General features: G+C 41.4%; 1 protein-coding gene across 1 annotated transcript in view; it reads left to right on the forward strand.

Annotated features, from left to right (window-relative positions):
- The first annotated feature begins 9,653 nt into the window (after nucleotides 1-9,653).
- ppip5k1b (diphosphoinositol pentakisphosphate kinase 1b) overlaps nucleotides 9,654-13,207 on the forward strand; it is a 46,075-nt gene continuing 42,521 nt past the window's right edge. The window contains exon 1 of the mRNA XM_086209546.1: nucleotides 9,654-9,853. The gene's annotated coding sequence lies outside the window, so the exon portion shown is untranslated. The remainder of the gene's footprint in view (nucleotides 9,854-13,207) is intronic.

Here is a 13,207-nt window from a genome sequence, read left to right on the forward strand (position 1 = left end):
AAGCTGAGCCCTTTTATTGGATGTGGAAACCACCCTCCAATACAATCAGACAGGTTTTAAAGGGGAACTTGCAGTGGAAAAAACCCCCCAGGAAGGACCAGGAACGTATGGAACAGCTCTGTGGAGACAGAACTCAAGGAAGCTGGAAACTTGGTGGAAGGAAACAGAGAAGATCGGCCAACACAGGACCTACTGGAAGAAATTCTAATGGATGACCTCTGCTCCCAAAAGAGCGAAACTGTTTAAGGAGAAGAATTTAGCACTGACCATTTCCCCATCCAGCTTATTCAAGGTTATAACAATCTAGCTTGGTATTGGACAAATTCCCAAAAATGTCTTTACCTTCCCTGACGTTGCCTGTAACCGATCTGCCGATAAAAGTCGTAAGATTATGCAAAATGACTGTGATGATGGAACATAAAGCTAGGCCAGTAAAATGATAATCATTCAGCATCTGGCAGAGTCCTCACCCCTGCTGGCCATTTCAATAACTACAGATTTAACTTTTCAGCTTTTAAAGGTTTATCCGCTTCTTGTATACAGTCTATGGTGTCTTGACACATGGCCTTTTAGCAGATCTGCGCGAAACCATCAGCAGGAGTGTGTATCTCAACGGTCGCACATGTTGATCAGTTTGATAAAACATTGTCTAAAACCCATACAAGCCACCTCTAATGATCATGGTGTGATGAGGAATTTCATCTGGTATCCTTTGTTTTAACTTCCTTGGTCTCATTCTCTCAATTTGTCTGTAAGAATAAGGGCTGATCTGACCTGGGTCTGGGAGTGGACCCACAGGGTGTCTTCAGGAAGTTCTTTGTTAATAGTAACTTTGTTGCGAGAACACTTACTGATAGTGAACCTGACACTCAAAGCGCCAGCTTTGAAGGTCACATCTGTGGATAATGTTCTGATGAGGTATTCCTGATGGTGCCCAACAATACGAGTATGACTGTATACAAGGAAAGGGGATCAGATGTTCTGGGGGAGCTGGTGTGACCAATGTGTCCCGTGTAAGATATTTCTGAGCCTCCAGCCTGTTTCTTATGTCCGACAAAATTCCTCCATCACACAAAATTCCTCTACATGTTGAAATGAGTTATAGTGTCAAAGTGCTGTGTCAAGGAAATGAGGAGCCACATACGAATTAATAGAGTTCATCCGTCTTGACCTCTTGAAATGTTTACGATTAAAATGAGCCTTTGCAAAGTGATTTTAGAGGAATATCCCATGATGTATGACTGAGTGTGTGCTAGTGTCAGTATAAATACCTCCTGTAGCTAATTTGTGTCGGTATTAGTTCAGTTGAATGTGCTAATGTTGGAAAGGCGTGTCTCCCGGTCATCTCCCACCAAACTCTATTCAGAGGTGTTAATACTGGCTCTGTGCTCTCTGCTCTCACTGACGCACACTTACCGTCTACATCTTCAAAGGAAAATGCACTAACAGCCGATTTGCTCTAATTTTGTACTTATTTGCACTCTTGAAATGTTTGTTCAGCAGCTGCACACAGAGAAAATAGAAACATCGGGTTTGCTCTCCATCATTCATGTCAATCAGCTGTTGCATAGAAACCTGGTTCAAATGGCAGCACGGACAGTATTTTTACACTATGCCACCTCCAGACATGGGTTGGAGCTTTTATTTATATGATTAGAGTTTGCCTGGTTACATGCACTCTTTTGTATTGTGTTGACATTCTTTGAATTCACAGTTCTGCAGATAGAAGTGGCTCAGTGTTCTCATTTTGGCAACTGGGCAACTCTGCTGGTGCTCTGCTAGAAAAGGTACTTTAAGAGAAGTTATTAAGGAGGAGGCCTGCTGCCAGGGTAGCGCTAGTCCTGCCTGTAGGTCTGGAGATGAGTGCTCTTTAAGACTCTGACAGCCACAATCCTCTTGTGACATACCCGATGTATTTTACGAGATGACTAAAAAGTTTGTTAGGAAACCTTGAATTTATTGTTTCACCCTTTAAAAGAACACAGCGGAAATCTTATCGTTATCTTGGTGCACAGTTGTTTGCAAGTGATGAGATCAGATTGTCAAGACATCTCCAACCTGTCTATGCTAACAATAGAGGTGAAACCTCGTTCCCCCGTGGGGAAGTTTGGTACCTGTAACGTCATGAATCCACTCAGAAGTCCATCGATTCCCACAGTCTACTGAACCTACTTGCTTCCACGCTGTAAGATACCTGCTTCCAGCTTTGCCACTGCTGAAGTCTCCCCCCAAAGAGCCAGTTCTCTGTGTTATCCTCCATGTTTGTCCTTGCATCACCGTGATATTTAATGAACTGACAGTAGCTTAGCTACATGGAATCATGCTAGCTTTGCTGAACTTTAAGCACAAAAAAAGAGTTTGAAATCATATTGGAGTGTCCGGAGTACATTTCAGAGTGTGGTTTAGATTTGACCTGGAAAAATCTTATTTCATTTGTGTTATTTGATCTTGTTTTTGTTTAGTTTTTCCTGTCTGGACTGTCCAAAATCAGTCTGGAGACAGTGCAAATGGGCTGTAAGTTTGAAATACACACACAATACGTATACTATGACCTGTATGACTCAATATGAAGAATCTTCACCAGTGTCTGGTAAAGATAGTGACTCAAAATTGCATCATCAATTAGAGAACCACAGCAACCTCAAAGAGTAGTGTGACTCATTTAATACAGCGGCATTCATACGATTGTTACCTGGAAAATCCCTTTCATATCCACAGAATAACTCAGTTTTTCTTTTCCTGTGAGTATTCTCTCGTTAAGGACAGCTAAAAGGTTACCAAATGACTTACGCCGTAGCCCATGACACAAAAATGGATTTTCAGACAAAGAAACAGTATGTAGACTGTTTCTGCAAGACCTGCGTCATTTTTTCCACTTGACACATTGTGGTAGAAATACTGCGGAGCAGCTCACTGAAACAGGAAAAGCTGTTCATCTCCCATCTCCACAAACACTGATTCATCCAAAATCAGTTGGATTTGATAAGTGAATGAATGAACTCATCTAAAAACACATGATTTCTGGCAGTAGGTTAGTATCCAATGTGATACATCAAGCTACTGTAACTTTTTTTTTTTTTGTCATTGCTGTTATTTTAACAAACCCTGTGTTCATTCTGTGGCTGCAGGAAAAATCCCTGCAGTATGTTATAGTATCACTGGCCTGAAATTACCCTGAGGTTGTTAAAAGTGTTGACTGTATAGGCTTTATGTGCTGGCCTGACTGTATATTAACTCAGACAAGAGGTCTCCAGAAACATAGGTTGCGTGTTTCCACAGTCTGGGTTGTTAAAAGATAGTGTGCACCGCTATGGTGTTGAGCTGACTCACAAAATCCATATAGCATCGGAAATGACAGGGATATCACAGGTTTATACAATCTAATATGAATGTCCTTTTTGTTCTTGCAAAATGAAGTATTTGGTCAATTTGCTGCCGTTAAAAGTCATACGAGGCAAAAATTGCTCCCACCTTCCATCTCTAGTAACATTTTCAAGACATTCACAGTCTCTTGACCAGTAACTGGACTGGTCACACAGCACAGAGTCCTCCTGAAAGGCCTCTCAGAGTGGATGAGGGAGGTCCACACATAGACGCTTGTGTTTTCTCTCTTCTCCAACTCAAATTATCCAAATATGAGCCGCCGCATGCTGGAAACAAGCTGAAATATTGCTGACACAGGTAGACGGATGGCATCAACTGGAACCTGACTGAGGCTTTTTCTTGGAGGTGACAAATTTCAAGCTTGGGAAAAAAGTGCTGAAGTGCCTGTTTCAGTTGATGCACCTTCAGTTCACAAACACACTCCTATGCACCCACTCACTCACATACAAACAACACACTACAAACAATAACACACTGTATGTAATACATAATTGTGCAAAAATGATGAAATCCTAGTGGGCTTCCATGCATAATGATAAGTGGCTCTGATTTTAGTTCATGGAGTTGGTTTTTTTTTATATTTGGATATGGTAATAGGATTATATGTCACAGGCATCCTGAAAGCATCCATAAATATGTAAGTCAAGAAATAGTTTAACATATTTACGCATACAGATTGAGTTGAGGGTACCTCCCAAAAAACATTCTTATGATATATGTTACCCACTTAATTTGCAACAGCAAACATTCAGTATTAAAATATCCAGTATTAATGAATGTCAGGGGTGTGTAGAGGTTCCAGAGTAAAAGTTTTGCACTTGTTAGTCTGTGAATGATCTCAACCTAATGCACAGACAAGAAACATCAGTCAAAAAGATGGACAGTTGGGACGTGTTGTGCAGTGGGTTGTGTCAGGAGTGACTTGCAGACTTGATGATGATACAGACACAGGCTTTCTCTATTCAGTCTATTTAACCAGCATACTGGCCTCATGATGCGTCTTTAGGGATCACTCACGCTGAGATCGGCACACAACCAAACAGCGAATGTATTTAGAAATAGTTTACATCGTTCAACATGTCAGAAACATTCTGCGATCTGGCAACAGGTTGGAGAAATAACCACCTACTCTTGATACAGGAACATTATAGCACTGTGTTCTGTTATGGATTTATGCTCCATGGGCTGCTTTATTCAGTATTTCAACTTAAAAAAAAACACTCCTTTTTAAAAAAAACAAAACAAAACATGTGCATCAGTTACTCCGTGCAAAACTTAAGGAGGAACAAGAAAACAATTCTACAACTTGTTCCTATTTAATCCACATTTCTCCGAGTTCTACTTTAAAGATGTTTTTCATTGAACAAAACAAGCTGATTGTAATCGTCATGGTTCGCTAAAAAAGTCATGTAAATTCCCATTCATGGTACGTTTTGGGTTGCATGCTGTGAACTACGTGTCGATGAAGCTGCACTTTCTTCTTGCCTTATTAGAATATTATGCGGGTTTTTTTTTTGGTTTGTTTCGTGCAAAACATCACATTTCAGGAGCTTTTCTGTCTCAGAGAGTAATTTCAATGATGTAAATCTTGACGCAAAAGAAGTCATTAAAGAATCACGATGTGAATGGGGCACAGTTCTCCTACAGAATCTGTTCAAATTTTTAAACCCAAATGTTTAGTGTCAGCTCCTCAAGTCCACCCTCCCTTTAGAAAATCAGTGATTCTATACCATAGCCGTGCCAGCCCACTCAGGCCGGGCTCTGAGACGCCAGCAGTCCAGCAGGCCAACCAGTACAACCCAGGTTTACAGCAACTGGCCAGTGTGTCCCCCAGAAACTCTAAAATGTCACTGTAAGTTCACAATGGCATTATTTGGATAAACTGGTCAAATATTTGGAATATAAATTATGTCTTTGTTGCCTAAAACAATAAAAAATAAAGTTATACAGCTAAAATCCATGAATTAGGCTTGCAGTTGAAGACTTGAGCAGCGACCTTTAAACATTATTATTTTCATTATATCATTTGCAGTTAACCTGTGCATCTTCCAGCTATTCATTAGGAAGAAGAGCTGTGTGTGTGCATGCATGAGTGTGTGTGTGTGTGTGTGTGTGTGTGTGTGTGTGTGTGTGTGTGTGTGTGTGTGTGTGTGTGTGTGTGTGTGTGTGTGTCTATCATAAGACCTTCTTTCACTCAGTCCTGGCCGAGCATCTCCTCCGGCTATTCGTTAGGGAGAAGTGTTGTGTGTGTGCGTGTGTGCGTGTGTGTGCAAGTGTGTGCGTGTATTGACACAGTCTCTTGCAGTCTATCAAGTGGGAGGGCTGCATTTTTTACAGCCTCTCAGCGGAGGTGAATAGCTGCTTTATGGGCTCACTAAATATAAATGTATATATGTGGATGTGCGAGCCACACTGATAGCTGTGGTGAGCATGTCTGGACAGAATGGGGGAGATTATATACAGGAGGTCTCCTCTTCATCGGGCTCGTAGATATTTTATGGAGTAATTGTGGCACATTATGGTCCAGTAGTTTCTCTCAACTGAACAATTATAAGTGCGCAGGAGATTCTCTCAATGACACTCACGCGAAGACATTTTTATTTGCTCGTTTTGACCTGCTCATCAGGGTCATTGCGCGAGTACAACTGCAGACGTTGCACTTTGCTCCATGTCACTGTTCCTCAACTTGAAGGGGAACTATTTAGAAATGTCTAATTTTGTTCTTCGTTCAAAGTGCACCAAAAAAGGATCTGACTTCCAGTTATTGCTACTGAGACATGCAGGCCATTTTAAGTCATGAAATAGAGAAATGGTACAGAGGTTAAATACGATTTATCATCCACGGCCACACAGCTTGGACCAGCCAGGTGTTGAAGTGCGGACACTGTTCCACTGGTACTGGAATAGATTAGTGGTGACTATGACAACATTTCATGATGATTAAATGACCATCTTTTGAAAAGATGGTCGTTCATTTTCTGCACTAAAACTAGTTTGTTTCTTTGTTTTATATTTCATGCTGTTTTGTTTTTTTTTAGTATATTTGAGTTTATATGTGTGTGTGTGTGTGTGTGTGTGTGTGTGTGTGTGGGGAGGGGGGTTATAATGATTAAAGCCTTGCATGTGTCATTTATAATAAACAGGGCGTGTGATTAATAACATTAGTTCCATTCAGGTGGGTTCTGTTTTGTGCATGCTGGCTCACAATTAATTAGATTAGCTGCGCCTGTGTTACCCTGCTATGACATCATCACAATGGGTGCTGGGAAAGTGCTCCACTGTCTGCCACGCTTTCGTAGCACAGGAGGATGAAATCTTTACTATGGCAGTTAGCAACCTTTTCTTGTTTTGGTTGTGTTTTCTGATGCATCACTTTTTATCTTTTATTACTGTAGTTTAGTGTCTTACTACACATTAACTGGTATGTGTTGTTACTTAATGAATGACTGAATGAATTTAATCTGGTCTCTGGTGTTTTTTTTTCCAGTGCAAATTGATTGCATTTATGTTCCTCGATTATGTTTTGTGTCGAGCACTGATTGCTCCATTACTCGTTGTGTTGATGTGCGAGTGTGTGAGTGGGGGGTATTTGTGTTACATTTTGGTGGTATGAAAGGTGCTACTATGAGTTCTGGTGAATTAAGTGTAAGACGCAACAAAGGGCACGGATGCTTACTGTTTTGCAGCTATTTTGATCTTGAATAAAGTGCAACCCGCTGCAACCTTAACTTGAGAAAGATCAATCTAAGTTTAAGGAAACATAATGAAATTTATGAGTCCTAGTAAAAGGAAATATGCCCTTTTCAGGAAGCAAAGTGGCTGAAGAGAGGATGAGAAAATGAAGGGCCACGCAGTGAACTCGCTCACCTCATTATCCATCATGAGTTCATTCATGGAAACAACATGAGAAGACATTCCTTTAACCATTTATTTGGGTCCAGAACTAAATTGGTGTCTGAACACACAATTTAACAACTTTTTTTTTTTTAAAAACAGGTTTCTGTTTCATTGAACTGCTGACACTCTTGTAAGATTAGGTCTCCGTGCCACACACTCTTAACACCTCTGCTTCCTCTCTGTCTCCCAGTGAGCTGAAACCCTCCAACAGAAACAAAGACTTGTTTGTCAGCAGGCATTTGAAATCCACGATGAGCATCAGTGATAGGGTGTCATTGAATCAGTGAGGACAGAGTGCTTCAGAGAGCAGGGAGCTGTTTTTTTTTTCAATGCATTACATAATATCAAGTGTTTAAAAAAAGATTTTTGGATGCTGCAGAGGTGGTGAGTGAGAGAATATGAAGTGGAGGAGGTGGAGGCAGTTGCTGGGTTTTAGTGAACACTACTTCCTTATGCTGCAGCACAGACTGGCTTCTCATGCCCCATTGCATGATGGGATAGAGGGTCGCTCCACACTTTATTGACAGGGAGCCAGACTCACATCAGCCACACCAGGCTGTCTGGCAGCGACCAGGGCTGATCACTCAATGGGAAGCAAAGGAAAAAGTGGGATTATGGAAATCTATGTAAGGCTTGTTGTTATTGCATCCATATCTGAGCAGCTTGTGTGAGGCATCGATGAATACATTTACTCAATAAAAGAAAAATCGCTGTGAATAATGTTCCTCCAGTGACAAAAACGGATTCATACTTGATGCAGTGGGTTCATTTGCATATTTCTGCAGAAAAGGAGAGAGATGCTCTTTGAGTGAATGAGGTACAATAGATTTTAATGAAACAAACGCACAATTAGAGTATGTTAGAAATCCTGTAGGCAAAGATTAGATTCTGTTTTCTCCAGCAGGTTCTTCTTGAGCTGCACCATTTCACAGACACGTATAGATATCAACTTTCAAAGAGCTGCATTCTCCTCCTGTCTGGTTGCAGACAGACAATTGTTTTGCATAAAAGAACCTCTTGCAGGGGTTTTCAAACCATCAGAATCCCTTTAATATGGCGGAAACATTGTAACACATTTTAGATTTGTTTGCACGCTGTTTTATGTGCACAATGTGAAAGCATTCTTTCCCCAACAGAGGAGAATGAAGAATACTTGTTTATCTGGATTTGAGAATCGCAAATTTATATGTGTAGCTCACAGCACAAGAGTTGGTAACCATTAAAAAAAAAATCATAAAACAAATCATATGCAGACAGAATACAGTATATCCTCATTTTACATTTATTCATATACCCAAACGAAAATCATTTGATAACTCACTAACACAATGCAGAAGCAGAAAACAGACAAATTCAGTGAGAGGGTGGCCAGTGAAGTGTAAAGTTTTCCACAATTAGAATAAATAGCAATAATAAAGTCCTTTGTCTTCAATATGTGATTATTCCCAACTATTTTCCTGTCCCGCTCAAATTCTCATTGCAGAATTAACATACACATTCACACACAGTCAATGCTGTAATGATGCACTCAAATGTCATCCATCGTCATCTTCCGCTTATTCCTTACTGGTAAGGGTCGCGGGGGGGCTGGAGCCTATCCCAGCATCTACGGGCGAGAGGCGGGGTTCACCCTGGACAGGTCGCCAGTCCATCGCAGGGCCAACATACAGAGACGAACAAATAGTCACACTCATACCTACGGTCAATTTAGAGAATCCAATCAGCCTAGTCCCCAAATTGCATGTCTTTGGACTGTGGAGGAAGTCGGAGTACCAGAGAGAACCCACACAGACACGGGGAGAACATGGAGACTCACACAGAAAGATCCCGCGCCCGAGCCGGGACTCGAACCCGAAACCTTCTTGCTGTGAGGCCACAGTGCTGACCACTGCACCACCGTGCAGCCCTGCACTCAAATGTATTTAAGTAAAAAAATAAAATGACATTTTGCTAGTAATGAAGCACTGAAGTAAAAGGGAAATAAGTACTTGGTTAAGGATGATTTCAGGTAAAGAATAATGTGGTATTATGATGGGGGGCAAATGTAATTCACTCGATAGTTAAGTTCCTACATTTTAGTGATGCAAGTAATGTGATAAAAGTAGAATCATACATCTTCTGCGAAATCCTTTTGAGAAATACTATTAAAAGAAAGTATTTCTAAGTTATTCAATCAACTAGCTACTGCTGAGGAGATGCTACGAATGTAGTCTTTAGCACTGACACCGAAACTAACAGTCTCATACCTTCCCCCGAGTGGTGCAATGCAGCCTACTGGCCGCTAGATGGCAGCGACGTCGCAGGTTTTAAAAACTAAACTTCAACGTGAAAAAGGAAAAAGGTGGAGAAACAGGACGGGGGGGGGAGAGAGGAAGCTAGCGAGCAAGCAAGCAAGCAGCCACCGACAGCAGCTAACCAGTGACCGGACGTGAACTTTTGCTTGCAGTTCAAAACTTTGCAATGATTGAAAAAAAAAATAATAAGAAGAACTAAAGTCAAGCAGCAGCTTCCTCTCGGTCTAGTCTAGTCAAACGAATGAGGAGGTCGAGCAGCTGACGGTTGTTTTCCGCCGGTAAGTCCTGACGATATCAACACATTTGAACGGACTCCTTTCACCTACCAGCGTGGCTGTGAGTCCGGTGGTAGAGGAAAGTTGTGTCTGTGGGATTTTATTTGTTTTGTTTTGTTTTTTTTTTTAACCTAAAAAAGAGGCAACTTTGAAGCCCCGTGTGAGGTGTAGACGACATCCTGCCCGAGTTAATTTGAGATTTGATGCGGTTCGGGTCCTGCCCCCCCACCCCGGGGCTGTGTTTTGTTAGCGATGCTCATTCATTGAAGGTTTCCGTGAGATCCGAGGGGCAGAAACAGCCTGCAGACACCTGTAACCAAACCTAAAGCTAAAAGTTTGAGCTGGAAGTTGTTTAGTTGTCAGTTTGGTGGTTTTGAAATCATAATATATAAACATATACATATATATATAGAAAAAAGCTGTTAGCCACAGAGCTCAAACAGAGCTAACTTTTGTGTTAGCTTCTAAGTACTAGTAGTAAACTTTTATGACTGCTCGTAAGTGTCATTCTTAACCTGTTTGCGGGTTTTTCTCCTCTTTCTTTCTTTCTTTCTTTCTTTCTTTCTTTCTTTCTTTCTTTCTTCTCTTTCTTTCTTCTCTTTCTTTCTTCTCTTTCTTTCTTTCTTTTTTAAATTACGTCATCGTTATCGGGGAGTGAAAACATCCTGCAACCCAATGTGAAGTCTTCTCATTGCACGTTGGGTGAAACAGCAAAAATTGAATGGAAGAAATAGAAAGGTCCTCAAACTTAAGAAGCTTGAGAATAAGTAATCATTAATTAGCAGGTAACACGTCGGAATAAGGTACATTTATAAGCTTGATTAGCATTGCTGACTCACAGGTAACCACTCTTTGTGTCTTTGACAGTTATTGTAAAGTACGTAACATGGGCTCCTTAAAAACACCTCATCCTAACACCACCCAAACCTACCCCAGTTTTCCGTCCACCTTTGCCATAACCATAAAGCTAACATTTCTCCCTATAAGAGAAGATATTGCTGGAACACCAAGTCAGTTTCCTATGAGTTCCCTTTGCAGCAGATGAGGACTGCAAGTCAACACTGAAGTAAGCGGTCATGTAAAGCAGCACTGGTATGAGAGAGGTGGAAGCCATGTTGGTGAGAAATAGTTGTTTAGTGACCTTAAGATAAAGAGAAACATTCCTTTTTTCTTTTCTTTTTTTTTTAAAGAGAGACTATAGTGTCACAGTTTTATACTGTGAATGAGTAAAGGAAAGTGATTCTGGAGGAGTGTAAGCCGGAGGTTGTTTGACTGGTCAAGCTGGAAGATGGCGGCTGGCCCTCAGGGCTGCTGGTGAAATGACCTCTGCGTCTACAGCAAGACAGCAATCTGTCATCCTCTGGTCAACAATCTTCAGTCTCTCTTGTATACAAGACTTGGGTGGGGTGGATCATTGGAGAGGTGTAGGGTTTTGAGACTATTCAGGAACCGCAACTATATCGGATTATTGATATTTTTTTTTTCTTTAAGAGTCTTGTGGCAGGTCTGTGTTTTACTGACATGCAGGGAGGGGTGGTTGAATAATGGTGCGAGGATGAGCACGCTGCGTTGGACAGATACCCCTGGCAGTTGCAGGCAGTCGACCATGTCGAGTTTATATTCCATAGCGTCCTGTTTATCCTCTGTTACTGTCTTTCTTCCTGCCCCATTATCTGCCGCCGCAGAGCTCTGTTGTTTCAAGGGGACTCATTGAAACTGTATTATTGTAAACATAACAGATGTAAAATTCAAGCTGTTCATCAGTAGCTGAGGAGCTGTGGAAGCGTTCTCAAGTAAACTGGAGGGGTTTCATCTTCTAGAGTGAGAAATGTTTGTGTGGATGAGTTAGGAATAATGGTCCTCGTTTGCAGGGTCTGGCACTGCGAGCCCATTATGGCTTCTGCAGTAACGGCAGCCGTTTGTAGTGTATTTATAAACTGCATCGAGTGCTTGGTGCACAATGAATTAATAAGTTGTCGATGTGTCGTAACGGTTGCTCCACTGGCAGTAGAATCCTGATGACACATCCAGCTCGTTATCTGACCCACATTGAGAGAGTTTTTCGGGGCTCGTGTCAGTGGCTCACTTTGTGCACATCAACAGTGAGATTATTGACAGTAATTATTAACAGTTTTGTTAATAAATTAGCCTTCAACACTTTAGATAACAAGCTGCTTTCTTGTCCAGGATCATAGGAAATTAGCGAACCCTAACCTTCATTATCGGTGACTTTTCACACTAAAATTCCTACTTTACATTAGTCGGTACTTCTTTTTTCTGTCCTCTTCAAAATATGAATTTAATTCACACGCAGACTTTGACAGTTTGCACCGTGTGTCGTGATTGCTCTTGTTTTCCATGACCTTATCAGAACAATGTTACAGCAAGTAGGAGCTAATGACCAACTCTGCGCTCATAAATGCGACCAGGCTTTCTTGTGGCAGACGGTCTCAAAGGTTAAAAGCCTTTTTATTGAAGCCCTGGAGTGGTGATGGAGTTGACTCAGCCATGGACGACGACCCGCAGGTGACAGCTGGGGATGTTTTTAATCAGCCTCCTGATATATTCATGGGGGATGCAGGCGGTACATATTTTAAGGGCACATCATGACTGCCAGACAGGCCTGGCAACGTTGTCTGTTTCCTTTGTTTTGTCCTGCATCAAAAGGTTTGACTTTAATCAACTTGTATTCAGAACCTGACAGCATGACCCTGCAGCTCTCGGCCCAGCTCACGGCGGCCTGTGATGGACAGTCACATATTTTCATAACATAGTTGTGTTGTTGGCTGCAGCTTTTAGCAACGACGGTTTGAGGTTCTACTAGCGTGAGGCAGTAATGCAACAATACTGTATTCCATGTAAAAATGGCAAGTGATAGGCATAAATTCTGCTCATACACTGTAATTTTCAGGATTTCCTCAGCTATGTAAAGCATCCCTCGCAGCCCAAAGCTCTTCAGGGGGAAGTCACTGCTTGTTGTTGGCTCCAGAGATTACATGGATTTTGAACTAAATATTTTACGGGAGCGAATCCTCCAGACTTCTACCAATGAAACAAGGCCTTTTTTCTTTGTTTTTGGTGAATTGGTATTGATCATAGACGGGTTTCCCCAGTTTTGTAACACTGTGCCTTTTGGTTGGTCGGTTGTTTTCTGGAAAAAGAAAAAAGGCATTGATTGTATCTTGAAATAGTTCATCATTCGCATCACGAGAATCCATCTTTCCAACAATATGTCACGCAAGTACCCATTTTTAGCATAGCGGTTTTGTTGACAGCTTACTGGCAACTTCATGTTCTGATGGCATTGGACTGTCAAGGCGGAAATATGGTTCACAACAATAAGATTTGAGGAAGGTT

The sequence above is a fragment of the Aulostomus chinensis genome, chromosome 7 (genome assembly GCF_037954235.1).
Source record: "Aulostomus chinensis isolate RoL2024-O1b breed Wild chromosome 7, RoL_Achi_v1.0, whole genome shotgun sequence".
In the NCBI taxonomy this organism is placed as follows: domain Eukaryota; kingdom Metazoa; phylum Chordata; class Actinopteri; order Syngnathiformes; family Aulostomidae; genus Aulostomus; species Aulostomus chinensis.